Raw genomic sequence first — 15,000 nt, 5'->3', positions numbered from 1 at the left:
GACACACAACACGGCTCGGCCTTCGCGTTCGGAGAGTCCCGCGCGCGCTGGGGGCGCGGGGACGGGGCTCGGCTGGGGCTGACCCGCCCCCGAGGCCGGCCCGAAAAAGCACCGGACGTGCTAGAGGAGACAGCGACCCGACAAGGCGGGCGCGGCCCGGACAACACCGAGGCCCCGAGGCCGGGGCGGCTCGCTCTGCAGCAGGCGGCGGCACGACAAAGGAGCGCCGTGCGCGGTGCGCGCGCGGAACGGGCTCTTTTCCCCCGTCCGTGCTCCCCCGGCCCCGCCATCGGTTCTCGTCAGCCCTCTCACTCTCTCTCGCTCTCGAGGGGGGGGGGGTTTGGTTTCGTTTTCTCTCGGCTCAAGCTCGAGCCGCACCGCCGCCCGGTGCTGCTCGCGGCCGGCACCCACGGGACGCTAAACTCGGACCAGGGCCAGCGCCGGCACCTCGCGTGGTTTTAAGGACACCTTGAGTGCTCACGGGGCCACGCGGCCATCACACAGCCTGGGACGGTAAAGATGTTCCTTCCCCGGCAAGCGGAAGGAGCGACACCTCGCCTGCGACGGGAAGCGAATTGGACAGGAGACCGCCCTGCTCGAGGGACCGGACACCACCGAGACTTCGCCCGGAGGAGCCGGCCCGCCGGGGGCCCTTTCCGACGCGACCCGAAAAGCCTCATCGATCGGACGGGGACAGAAAGAAAAGCAGCCGCGGGGCAACGGGGAGCCCCCGCGGCCGCGGGTTCCTGGGACAACGGCAACGGAGCAGGGCTCCAACATGCGTGCGAGCGGGACACGTCCCCGAGAGGCCCTCCCTTGGCGCCGCCGAGCCTCCCCGACGCTCCCTAGGCCCCCGACGCCGGCGGGCCGCTTGCAACCTTCGGGATCGATCACGCAGCAGAGGAAGAGAGCGGGGGGTGCCGCCACCCGCCCGCGGGCCGCAAGACAACGGAAAACGGAGCAGCTGCCACCGACCACGCCGCGGGCCACCGGCTTTCGCCCGCCTCGCAGCGATCGGCTTCCCACCCGGAAAAAAAGCCGGGGGGAAGGGCAAGCCACCGCACCAAAAAAAAAACTAAAAAAAAAAGCACGCCATGCGTCGCACGACCCGTGCTAGCCACGGGGGTCACGAGCCAGGGGTGGGGGCGAGAACGCGCCTCTCAACTCCTCCCGTAAAACCCCTCCAACCACCGGACATACGGTCTCTTTTCTCACTCGCCAACACAGCCAGCCCTTCTCTCTCGCCTTTCGCTTTCGCTTCGGTGGCGGCCCGTGACCCTTCGTCAGCGCGCGCTTCTCGGTGCCGCGGCTTAGGGCCGCGAGAGAAAAAGAACGGAGGCCGGGCGGGCACCCCCACACTGCCCCGCACACCGGCACGCTTTAATAAAAAAGAACGGAGCCGCTCGCAAAACCCAGCCCCCGCCGGCAACGGCAACCACGGCAGCCGGGGCAGGCCAGACACCACGGGCCGCCCCGGCACGGTGCCTCGATCGCGCCCGGCCGATACCGAGAAAGGGCGAGGCGCCGCCGCCCCGCCCACGACACACTCTCGGGGGCTCACTCGCTCGCTCGCTCTCTGTTGGGTTGCGGGGTCCGTCCTGGGGGGGGGGACACGGCCGGCCACCGCGGCCGACCGCCGCCCCGGAAAAATTCTGCCCGCTACACGCGGGTCCCCGGCTTAGGGCCGAGGAAGGGGGACGACTTCAACAACACACGGCAGGGCCGGACACTCCCGTCACCGAGCCCCCCTTCGCAGGCAAGCAAGCGAAGCCGAGAGGCGAGGCCACACGCCCCACTGCATGTCCCCCGCTGCCCTTTCGATACGGACACAACTCTGGCAACACAGGTCGGGAGCGGGAAACGAGGCGCAGCCAACCTCGGCCAAGCGAGCCACGCCCGGGGGGCTCTCGGGGAGGGGGGCCAGGGAAAGCCCGGGCAGGCTCAACACAACCCCGGGCCGGCCCCACAGAAATCCAGCCCCGGCTGCCGGCCACCAGCGTGCACCGGGACCGACAGCCGAAGAAATGCCGCACCCGGCGAGCGGGCGGGGCCCCGGCTTAAGGCCGGGCAGAAAAGGGGCGAGGCGCCGCCGCCTCGCCCGCCACCATCCCCGGGGGAGCGAGCAGGCGCCCGGCTCCCCGTTGTCACGAAACCGGCAGCAGCCGGGCCGGAGCGGGACACACTCGCGGCTTTCTCGCCCTCTCTCTGGGCCTTTTTCTCGCTTCTCCCCCGCCTGGAACAACGCAGCCTCGCCTGGGCCGGGGGAGCGCGGTGGCTCTCGGATCGCATCGCTCTCTCTGGGGGCTTTCTCGCTTCTCCCCCGGACTGAACACGCAGCCTCGGCCTGGGCCGGGGAGCGGCTCTCGGATCGCATCGGTCTCTCTGGGGGCTTTCTCGCTTCTCCCCCGACTGAGCACGCAGCCTCGCCTGGGCCGGGGAGCGGCTCTCGGATCGCATCGGTCTCTCTCTCTGGGCTAACCTGTCCCAGTCGAACTGGGTAAGACGGGAAGCCGGACGAAGCCACGCGACTCGCCCCGACATCGGCGGTGTTCTTCTGGCCCTGGCGACCGCACGCGCGTCCGCCCTTCTCCGCCACGGACACAGGCACAGCAACAGCCTGTGGGGATACGGCCCGTCACCTCGTTCCCATAATACGGACAGATGGGCCCGAAGCGGCGGAGGCCGGAAAGAGAACCGATGTACGTGACCGAGGGGGCGCAGTGGCGCACGCCGCCTTCTACGATGACATAGCCGGAGGCAGCGAGAAACAGCGACCCCTTGGAGTACTTCCAGGCCGGCGGCGGACAACAGGTCTACCAGCCATGAAACGGGCAACAGGTCTACCGACGGCTTGCTGCGGACAACAGGTCTACCCAGCCATGAAACGGGCAACAGGTCTACCAAGCTGCGGACACCAGGTCTACCCAGGGCATGCTGCGGACACCAGGTCTACCCACGGCTTGCTGCGGACAACAGGTCTACCCAGCTGCGGACAACAGGTCTACCCAGGGCATGAAACGGGCAACAGGTCTACCAAGCTGCGGACACCAGGTCTACCCAGGGCATGCTGCGGACACCAGGTCTACCCACGGCTTGCTGCGGACAACAGGTCTACCCAGCCATGAAACGGGCAACAGGTCTACCAAGCTGCGGACACCAGGTCTACCCAGGGCATGCTGCGGACACCAGGTCTACCCACGGCTTGCTGCGGACACCAGGTCTACCCAGCCATGAAACGGGCAACAGGTCTACCAAGCTGCGGACACCAGGTCTACCCAGGGCATGCTGCGGACACCAGGTCTACCCACGGCTTGCTGCGGACAACAGGTCTACCCAGCCATGAAACGGGCAACAGGTCTACCAAGCTGCGGACACCAGGTCTACCCAGGGCATGCTGCGGACACCAGGTCTACCCAGCCATGAAACGGGCAACAGGTCTACTCACGGCTTGCTGCGGACAACAGGTCTACCCAGCCATGAAACGGGCAACAGGTCTACCAAGCTGCGGACAACAGGTCTACCCAGGGCATGCTGCGGACACCAGGTCTACCCACTCAATGCTGCGGACAACAGGTCTACCCAGGCATGAATCGGGCAACAGGTCTACCAAGCTCCGGACACCAGGTCTACCCACGGCTTGCTGCGGACAACAGGTCTACCCAGCCATGAAACGGGCAACAGGTCTACCAAGCTGCGGACAACAGGTCTACCCAGGGCATGCTGCGGACACCAGGTCTACCCACTCAATGCTGCGGACAACAGGTCTACCCAGGCATGAATCGGGCAACAGGTCTACCAAGCTCCGGACACCAGGTCTACCCACGGCTTGCTGCGGACACCAGGTCTACCCAGCCATGAAACGGGCAACAGGTCTACCAAGCTGCGGACACCAGGTCTACCCAGGGCATGCTGCGGACACCAGGTCTACCCACGGCTTGCTGCGGACACCAGGTCTACCCAGCCATGAAACGGGCAACAGGTCTACCAAGCTGCGGACACCAGGTCTACCCAGGGCATGCTGCGGACACCAGGTCTACCCACGGCTTGCTGCGGACACCAGGTCTACCCAGCCATGAAACGGGCAACAGGTCTACCAAGCTGCGGACACCAGGTCTACCCAGGGCATGCTGCGGACACCAGGTCTACCCACGGCTTGCTGCGGACAACAGGTCTACCCAGCTGCGGACAACAGGTCTACCCAGGGCATGAAACGGGCAACAGGTCTACCAAGCTGCGGACACCAGGTCTACCCAGGGCATGCTGCGGACACCAGGTCTACCCACGGCTTGCTGCGGACAACAGGTCTACCCAGCCATGAAACGGGCAACAGGTCTACCAAGCTGCGGACACCAGGTCTACCCAGGGCATGCTGCGGACACCAGGTCTACCCACGGCTTGCTGCGGACACCAGGTCTACCCAGCCATGAAACGGGCAACAGGTCTACCAAGCTGCGGACACCAGGTCTACCCAGGGCATGCTGCGGACACCAGGTCTACCCACGGCTTGCTGCGGACAACAGGTCTACCCAGCCATGAAACGGGCAACAGGTCTACCAAGCTGCGGACACCAGGTCTACCCAGGGCATGCTGCGGACACCAGGTCTACCCAGCCATGAAACGGGCAACAGGTCTACTCACGGCTTGCTGCGGACAACAGGTCTACCCAGCCATGAAACGGGCAACAGGTCTACCAAGCTGCGGACAACAGGTCTACCCAGGGCATGCTGCGGACACCAGGTCTACCCACTCAATGCTGCGGACAACAGGTCTACCCAGGCATGAATCGGGCAACAGGTCTACCAAGCTCCGGACACCAGGTCTACCCACGGCTTGCTGCGGACACCAGGTCTACCCAGCCATGAAACGGGCAACAGGTCTACCAAGCTGCGGACACCAGGTCTACCCAGGGCATGCTGCGGACACCAGGTCTACCCACTCAATGCTGCGGACAACAGGTCTACCCAGGCATGAATCGGGCAACAGGTCTACCAAGCTGCGGACACCAGGTCTACCCACGGCTTGCTGCGGACACCAGGTCTACCCAGCCATGAAACGGGCAACAGGTCTACCAAGCTGCGGACACCAGGTCTACCCAGGGCATGCTGCGGACACCAGGTCTACCCACGGCTTGCTGCGGACACCAGGTCTACCCAGCCATGAAACGGGCAACAGGTCTACCAAGCTGCGGACACCAGGTCTACCCAGGGCATGCTGCGGACACCAGGTCTACCCACGGCTTGCTGCGGACACCAGGTCTACCCAGCCATGAAACGGGCAACAGGTCTACCAAGCTGCGGACACCAGGTCTACCCAGGGCATGCTGCGGACACCAGGTCTACCCAGCCATGAAACGGGCAACAGGTCTACTCACGGCTTGCTGCGGACAACAGGTCTACCCAGCCATGAAACGGGCAACAGGTCTACCAAGCTGCGGACAACAGGTCTACCCAGGGCATGCTGCGGACACCAGGTCTACCCACTCAATGCTGCGGACAACAGGTCTACCCAGGCATGAATCGGGCAACAGGTCTACCAAGCTCCGGACACCAGGTCTACCCACGGCTTGCTGCGGACAACAGGTCTACCCAGCCATGAAACGGGCAACAGGTCTACCAAGCTGCGGACACCAGGTCTACCCAGGGCATGCTGCGGACACCAGGTCTACCCAGCCATGAAACGGGCAACAGGTCTACTCACGGCTTGCTGCGGACACCAGGTCTACCCAGCCATGAAACGGGCAACAGGTCTACCAAGCTGCGGACACCAGGTCTACCCAGGGCATGCTGCGGACACCAGGTCTACCCACTCAATGCTGCGGACAACAGGTCTACCCAGGCATGAATCGGGCAACAGGTCTACCAAGCTCCGGACACCAGGTCTACCCACGGCTTGCTGCAGACAACAGGTCTACCCAGCCATGAAACGGGCAACAGGTCTACCAAGCTGCGGACACCAGGTCTACCCAGGGCATGCTGCGGACACCAGGTCTACCCACGGCTTGCTGCGGACACCAGGTCTACCCAGCCATGAAACGGGCAACAGGTCTACCAAGCTGCGGACACCAGGTCTACCCAGGGCATGCTGCGGACAACAGGTCTACCCAGCCATGAAACGGGCAACAGGTCTACTCACGGCTTGCTGCGGACAACAGGTCTACCCAGCCATGAAACGGGCAACAGGTCTACCAAGCTGCGGACAACAGGTCTACCCAGGGCATGCTGCGGACACCAGGTCTACCCACTCAATGCTGCGGACAACAGGTCTACCCAGGCATGAATCGGGCAACAGGTCTACCAAGCTCCGGACACCATGTCTACCCACGGCTTGCTGCGGACAACAGGTCTACCCAGCCATGAAACGGGCAACAGGTCTACCAAGCTGCGGACACCAGGTCTACCCAGGGCATGCTGCGGACACCAGGTCTACCCAGCCATGAAACGGGCAACAGGTCTACTCACGGCTTGCTGCGGACAACAGGTCTACCCAGCCATGAAACGGGCAACAGGTCTACCAAGCTGCGGACACCAGGTCTACCCAGGGCATGCTGCGGACACCAGGTCTACCCACGGCTTGCTGCGGACAACAGGTCTACCCAGGCATGAAACGGGCAACAGGTCTACCAAGCTGCGGACACCAGGTCTACCCAGGGCATGCTGCGGACACCAGGTCTACCCACGGCTTGCTGCGGACAACAGGTCTACCAACTCAATGCTGCGGACAACAGGTCTACCCAGCCATGAAACGGGCAACAGGTCTACCAAGCTGCGGACACCAGGTCTACCCACGGCTTGCTGCGGACACCAGGTCTACCCAGCCATGAAACGGGCAACAGGTCTACCAAGCTGCGGACACCAGGTCTACCCAGGGCATGCTGCGGACACCAGGTCTACCCAGCCATGAAACGGGCAACAGGTCTACCAAGCTGCGGACACCAGGTCTACCCAGCCATGAAACGGGCAACAGGTCTACTCACTCAATGCTGCGGACACCAGGTCTACCCAGCCATGAAACGGGCAACAGGTCTACCAACTCAATGCTGCGGACAACAGGTCTACCCAGCCATGAAACGGGCAACAGGTCTACCAAGCTGCGGACACCAGGTCTACCCACGGCTTGCTGCGGACAACAGGTCTACCCAGGCATGAATCGGGCAACAGGTCTACCAAGCTGCGGACACCAGGTCTACCCACGGCTTGCTGCGGACACCAGGTCTACCCAGCCATGAAACGGGCAACAGGTCTACCAAGCTGCGGACACCAGGTCTACCCAGGGCATGCTGCGGACACCAGGCCTACCCAGCCATGAAACGGGCAACAGGTCTACCAAGCTGCGGACAACAGGTCTACCCAGGGCATGCTGCGGACAACAGGTCTACCCAGCCATGAAACGGGCAACAGGTCTACTCACGGCTTGCTGCGGACACCAGGTCTACCCAGCCATGAAACGGGCAACAGGTCTACCAAGCTGCGGACACCAGGTCTACCCAGGGCATGCTGCGGACACCAGGTCTACCCACGGCTTGCTGCGGACACCAGGTCTACCCAGCCATGAAACGGGCAACAGGTCTACCAGGCTGCGGACACCAGGTCTACCCAGGGCATGCTGCGGACACCAGGTCTACCCACGGCTTGCTGCGGACAACAGGTCTACCCAGCCATGAAACGGGCAACAGGTCTACCAAGCTGCGGACACCAGGTCTACCCAGGGCATGCTGCGGACACCAGGTCTACCCAGCCATGAAACGGGCAACAGGTCTACTCACGGCTTGCTGCGGACAACAGGTCTACCCAGCCATGAAACGGGCAACAGGTCTACCAAGCTGCGGACAACAGGTCTACCCAGGGCATGCTGCGGACACCAGGTCTACCCACGGCTTGCTGCGGACAACAGGTCTACCCAGGCATGAATCGGGCAACAGGTCTACCAAGCTCCGGACACCAGGTCTACCCACGGCTTGCTGCGGACAACAGGTCTACCCAGCCATGAAACGGGCAACAGGTCTACCCACTCAATGCTGCGGACAACAGGTCTACCCAGCCATGAAACGGGCAACAGGTCTACCAAGCTGCGGACACCAGGTCTACCCACTCAATGCTGCGGACACGAGGTCTACCCAGCCATGAAACGGGCAACAGGTCTACTCACGGCTTGCAGCGGACAACAGGTCTACCCAGCCATGAAACGGGCAACAGGTCTACCAAGCTGCGGACACCAGGTCTACCCAGGGCATGCTGCGGACACCAGGTCTACCCAGCCATGAAACGGGCAACAGGTCTACTCACGGCTTGCTGCGGACACCAGGTCTACCCAGCCATGAAACAGGCAACAGGTCTACCAAGCTGCGGACACCAGGTCTACCCAGCCATGAAACGGGCAACAGGTCTACCAAGCTGCGGACACCAGGTCTACCCAGGGCATGCTGCGGACACCAGGTCTACCAACTCAATGCTGCGGACAACAGGTCTACCCAGCCATGAAACGGGCAACAGGTCTACCAAGCTGCGGACACCAGGTCTACCCAGGGCATGCTGCGGACACCAGGTCTACCAACTCAATGCTGCGGACACCAGGTCTACCCAGCCATGAAACGGGCAACAGGTCTACCAACTCAATGCTGCGGGCAACAGGTCTACCCAGGCATGAATCGGGCAACAGGTCTACCAAGCTGCGGACACCAGGTCTACCCACGGCTTGCTGCGGACAACAGGTCTACCCAGGCATGAATCGGGCAACAGGTCTACCAAGCTGCGGACACCAGGTCTACCCACGGCTTGCTGCGGACACCAGGTCTACCCAGCCATGAAACGGGCAACAGGTCTACCAAGCTGCGGACACCAGGTCTACCCAGGGCATGCTGCGGACACCAGGTCTACCCAGCCATGAAACGGGCAACAGGTCTACTCACGGCTTGCTGCGGACACCAGGTCTACCCAGCCATGAAACGGGCAACAGGTCTACCAAGCTGCGGACACCAGGTCTACCCAGGGCATGCTGCGGACACCAGGTCTACCCAGCCATGAAACGGGCAACAGGTCTACTCACGGCTTGCTGCGGACACCAGGTCTACCCAGCCATGAAACGGGCAACAGGTCTACCAAGCTGCGGACACCAGGTCTACCCAGGGCATGCTGCGGACACCAGGTCTACCCACGGCTTGCTGCGGACAACAGGTCTACCCAGCCATGAAACGGGCAAGAGGTCTACCAAGCTGCGGACACCAGGTCTACCCAGGGCATGCTGCGGACACCAGGTCTACCCAGCCATGAAACGGGCAACAGGTCTACTCACGGCTTGCTGCGGACAACAGGTCTACCCAGCCATGAAACGGGCAACAGGTCTACCAAGCTGCGGACAACAGGTCTACCCAGGGCATGCTGCGGACACCAGGTCTACCCAGCCATGAAACGGGCAACAGGTCTACTCACGGCTTGCTGCGGACACCAGGTCTACCCAGCCATGAATCGGGCAACAGGTCTACCAAGCTGCGGACAACAGGTCTACCCAGGGCATGCTGCGGACACCAGGTCTACCAACTCAATGCTGCGGACACCAGGTCTACCCAGCCATGAAACGGGCAACAGGTCTACCAAGCTGCGGACACCAGGTCTACCCAGGGTATGTAGCGGACACCAGGTCTACCAACTCAATGCTGCGGACACCAGGTCTACCCAGCCATGAAACGGGCAACAGGTCTACCAAGCTGCGGACACCAGGTCTACCCAGCCATGAAACGGGCAACAGGTCTACCCACTCAATGCTGCGGACAACAGGTCTACCCAGCCATGAAACGGGCAACAGGTCTACCAAGCTGCGGACACCAGGTCTACCCAGGGCATGCTGCGGACAACAGGTCTACCCAGCCATGAAACGGGCAACAGGTCTACTCACGGCTTGCTGCGGACAACAGGTCTACCCAGCCATGAAACGGGCAACAGGTCTACCAAGCTGCGGACACCAGGTCTACCCAGGGCATGCTGCGGACACCAGGTCTACCCAGCCATGAAACGGGCAACAGGTCTACTCACGGCTTGCTGCGGACACCAGGTCTACCCAGCCATGAAACGGGCAACAGGTCTACCAAGCTGCGGACACCAGGTCTACCCACGGCTTGCTGCGGACACCAGGTCTACCCAGCCATGAAACGGGCAACAGGTCTACCAAGCTGCGGACACCAGGTCTACCCAGGGCATGCTGCGGACACCAGGTCTACCCAGCCATGAAACGGGCAACAGGTCTACTCACGGCTTGCTGCGGACACCAGGTCTACCCAGCCATGAAACGGGCAACAGGTCTACCAAGCTGCGGACACCAGGTCTACCCAGGGCATGCTGCGGACACCAGGTCTACCCACTCAATGCTGCGGACAACAGGTCTACCCAGCCATGAAACGGGCAACAGGTCTACCAAGCTGCGGACACCAGGTCTACCCAGGGCATGCTGCGGACACCAGGTCTACCAACTCAATGCTGCGGACAACAGGTCTACCCAGCCATGAAACGGGCAACAGGTCTACCAAGCTGCGGACACCAGGTCTACCCACGGCTTGCTGCGGACACCAGGTCTACCCAGCCATGAAACGGGCAACAGGTCTACCAAGCTGCGGACACCAGGTCTACCCAGGTCATGCTGCGGACACCAGGTCTACCCACGGCTTGCTGCGGACAACAGGTCTACCCACTCCAAGCTGCGGACACCAGGTCTAACTACTCCATTACGCGGACAACAGGTCTACCCACTCCATGCGGCGGACAACATGTCTACCCGCTCCATGCTGCGGACACCAGGTCTGCCCACGCCGTGATGCGGACCACAGGTCTACCTTCGCCATGCTGCACGCAGCCCGGGTCGCACCGGAGCTAGGTAGACCCGGTCGCCGCGGCCGTCGCAGCGCCCTCGCCCTCGACGGCGGACCCACGCCGCCGGTCCCGGAGGCGGGTAGACCTGGTCGCCGCGGCCACGGCGGCCGCCCATCCCGGAGCCCAGTAGACCTGGCCGCCGCGGGACCGGCCAAGTTTCCCGGAGTCGTGTAGACCTGGTCGTCGCGGCCACGGCCGCCGCCGCTGCGCCTTCGCCGGCGACGGCGGTCCCACGCCACCGGCCCCGGAGCCGCGTCGACCTGGCCGCCGCGGGACGGGCCACGTTTCGCGGATCCGGGTAGACGAGGCATCCTTGTACCATCTCGGAGCCGGGGAAACCCCACAGCCTCTTAACGCTCCGGAGCCCAAGTGCTCCAGCAGCCTTGCCCCGCCCGGCAGAATCGATTTCAAGACCAAGACATATTTTCGACAACATTTTATTTCATCATTTCATTTCATTTCTTTTCATTTCATTTTATTATTTTATTTTATTTCGTTTTGTTTTGTTTTGTTTTGTTTTGTTTTGATTTGATTTGATTTGTTTCATTTCCTCTTTGCCTTTTTTGAATGATTGCCTCTTCTATTTACTCGGAAAGAAAATCTTTTCCGGAAAACAAAACTCTTGCCAAATCTTATTTGTGATCCCTTTGGGCCCACAGCCGAGCTGACGGAGGGCCTGTGCCCGGTTCTCGCCCTGCTGACACACTGACCCCCCCAAACGGCGTCCTCCCTACCCCACGCCTCCTCCCCCGTCCCCCAGAGACCCTACCTACAGAGCCCCCCCCCACCACAAAACAGAACCTCACGGGCCGCAGCACAGCCAGGGGAAGCACGTACGTGCAGCGAAACTCGGCCCAAAGCCGCCGCGCCCTGGCACAACTCGCCCTGCCCCTTCCCGCCCCACGGAGGCGGCTGCATCGAGGCGACCGGCGCCGCCGTCGGCAAGCGGGTGGCCGCTTTCGGGCCGGTTCTTCCGCGGAAGGTCTGCAGAGCTCTTGGGGCCTCGGCGCGGGTTTGGGGGGCCGTGAGGGCTCGCTGTCGAGGCGCCCGGGGCCGGCACGAAGCCGCCTGCCCTCTCCCTGTCCCTGCCCCGTCTTCCGCAGCCACCCATTAACGCTGGGGGCGAGCCCGCCCTCCGCCATCAACCTCCCATGCAGCGCTTTCAGACTTTCCCCGCCCCTGCCCATTGTCGGCTGGGGGCGCCCTGCCCCCCGCCGTCAGCCTCCCTGGCAGCGCTTTCAGACTCTCTCGGGCCCCTGCCCATTGTCGGCTGGGGGCGCCCCGCCCCCCGCCCTCAGCCTCCCTGGCAGCGCTTTCAGACTGCCTCGGGCCCTGCCCATTGTCGGTTGGGGGCGCCCCGCCCCCCGCCCTCAGCCTCCCTGGCAGCGCTTTCAGACTGCCTCGGGCCCTGCCCATTGTCGGTTGGGGGCGACCCCGCCCTCCGCCATCAGCCTCCCTGGCAGCGCTTTCAGACTGCCTCGGGCCCTGCCCATTGTCGGTTGGGGGCGACCCCGCCCTCCGCCATCAGCCTCCCTGGCAGCACTTTCAGCCTCTTCCTGCCCCCGCCCACGGTCCCACCGGGCAGTTTACACGGCGGCGGCGGGAGGCTGATGCCGAGGTCGGCAGGCGGAGAGCCTGGTGCACAAGCAGGGATGGCGGCGGGATGATTGGCGCCGTCTGTCCCTGGTCAAAGAAGCTCTCTGTTCAGCTTTCTCGGAGCCTTTTGCTTTGGTGGCGTTCCTTCCTCCTCCGCCCCGGCGCCGCTCAAGCCTGCGGCAGGGCGGCAGCGCGGCGGGTGGGCGGCCGGGGGGAGGGGGGAGGGGGGGGGGAGGGAGGGAGCGCGCGAGCGAGCGAGCGAGCGAGCGCGCTGCAGAAATGAAGCCCGGAGCAGGGCCGCGGTCCATTCGAGCACGGGGAGGGGGCGCGACAACGCTGCCTGCTCCTGTCGGGGAGCGCTTGGGGAAGTGGGGTGCCGGCACCATGACGGCGGAGCGGACAGGGGCCGCGGCTGGGGAAGAGGCCGGCGGAGCTCGCCAGTGGATGCTGGCGCACGGAGCCGGCAGGGACACCTGGGCACGGCTGGGACCGAAAGTCGCCCGCCTTCACGCCCCGCCTTTCGCCGGGGGGAAGAAGACGCGAGAGCAGGGCTGCCTGCTGGGCTGCCAGTGCCCGCGGTCATGCCGGACGTGCAGGCCGACCGCCGAAGGCGTGCTCGCCGCTGCAGAGACGACAAGGGGGCCGCGCGTCCGATGGAAGAGACGGGGCGCCATCGCGCGGCGGCCGGGCTGCAAGGCCGGCCGACGGTAACAGGACTACCACGCCGCGGGTGGCCAGAGACAAAGACCGGCCGAGGGCAACAGGTCTACCCAGCATTATGCCGGCCGGTACCAGGGCCGGCCGAGGGCAACAGGTCTACCCAGCATTAGGCCAGCCGGAAAGACGGCCGGCAGAGGGCAACAGGTCTACCCAGCATTCGGCCGTCAGGTACAAAGGCCGGCCGAGGGCAACAGGTCTACCCAGCATTCGGCCGTCAGGTACAAAGGCCGGCCGAGGGCAACAGGTCTACCCAGCATTAGGCCGCCACGTCCAAAGGCCGGCCGAGGGCAACAGGTCTACCCAGCATTAGGCCGCCACGTCCAAAGGCCGGCCGAGGGCAACAGGTCTACCCAGCATTCGGCCACCACGTACAAAGGCCGGCCGAGGGCAACAGGTCTACCCAGCATTCGGCTGGCCGGTAACACGGCGGGCCGAGGGCAACAGGTCTACCCAGCATTAGGCCGGCCGGTAACACTGCCGGCCGAGGGCAACAGGTCTACCCAGCATTCGGCCGCCACGTCCAAAGGCCGGCCGAGGGCAACAGGTCTACCCAGCATTAGGCCGCCACGTCCAAAGGCCGGCCGAGGGCAACAGGTCTACCCAGCATTCGGCCACCACGTCCAAAGGCCGGCCGAGGGCAACAGGTCTACCCAGCATTAGGCCGGCCGGTAACACGGCCGGCCGAGGGCAACAGGTCTACCCAGCATTAGGCCGCCACGTCCAAAGGCCGGCCGAGGGCAACAGGTCTACCCAGCATTAGGCCGCCACGTCCAAAGGCCGGCCGAGGGCAACAGGTCTACCCAGCATTCGGCCGCCACGTCCAAAGGCCGGCCGAGGGCAACAGGTCTACCCAGCATTAGGCCGCCACGTCCAAAGGCCGGCCGAGGGCAACAGGTCTACCCAGCATTCGGCCGCCACGTCCAAAGGCCGGCCGAGGGCAACAGGTCTACCCAGCATTAGGCCGCCACGTCCAAAGGCCGGCCGAGGGCAACAGGTCTACCCAGCATTAGGCCGGCCGGCAGAGGGCAACAGGTCTACCCAGCATTCGGCCGTCAGGTACAAAGGCCGGCCGAGGGCAACAGGTCTACCCAGCATTCGGCCGCCACGTCCAAAGGCCGGCCGAGGGCAACAGGTCTACCCAGCATTAGGCCGGCCGGTAACACGGCCGGCAGAGGGCAACAGGTCTACTCAGCATTAGGCCGGCCGGTAAAACGGCAGGCCGAGGGCAACAGGTCTACCCAGCATTCGGCCGTCAGGTACAAAGGCCGGCCGAGGGCAACAGGTCTAACCAGCATTAGGCCGCCACGTCCAAAGGCCGGCCGAGGGCAACAGGTCTACCCAGCATTCGGCCGCCACGTACAAAGGCCGGCCGAGGGCAACAGGTCTACCCAGCATTCGGCCGCCACGTCCAAAGGCCGGCCGAGGGCAACAGGTCTACCCAGCATTAGGCCGGCCGGCAGAGGGCAACAGGTCTACCCAGCATTCGGCCGTCAGGTACAAAGGCCGGCCGAGGGCAACAGGTCTACCCAGCATTAGGCCGCCACGTCCAAAGGCCGGCCGAGGGCAACAGGTCTACCCAGCATTAGGCCGGCCGGTAACACGGCCGGCAGAGGGCAACAGGTCTACTCAGCATTAGGCCGGCCGGTAAAACGGCAGGCCGAGGGCAACAGGTCTACCCAGCATTCGGCCGTCAGGTACAAAGGCCGGCCGAGGGCAACAGGTCTACCCAGCACCTGCCAGGACGGCAGGGCGCCGAACCGGGCTCCGCGTGCCACCGTCTTGGCCCCCCAAACGCCGACCAACGACGCTTGTGGATGGGGCGCGATGG

Source organism: Sturnus vulgaris, unplaced genomic scaffold (assembly GCF_052056855.1).
Source record: "Sturnus vulgaris isolate bStuVul1 unplaced genomic scaffold, bStuVul1.hap1 Scaffold_156, whole genome shotgun sequence".
Classification (NCBI taxonomy): Eukaryota; Metazoa; Chordata; class Aves; order Passeriformes; family Sturnidae; genus Sturnus; species Sturnus vulgaris.
The sequence above is the reverse complement of the archived record's forward strand: the minus strand, read 5'-3'. Positions refer to the sequence as shown.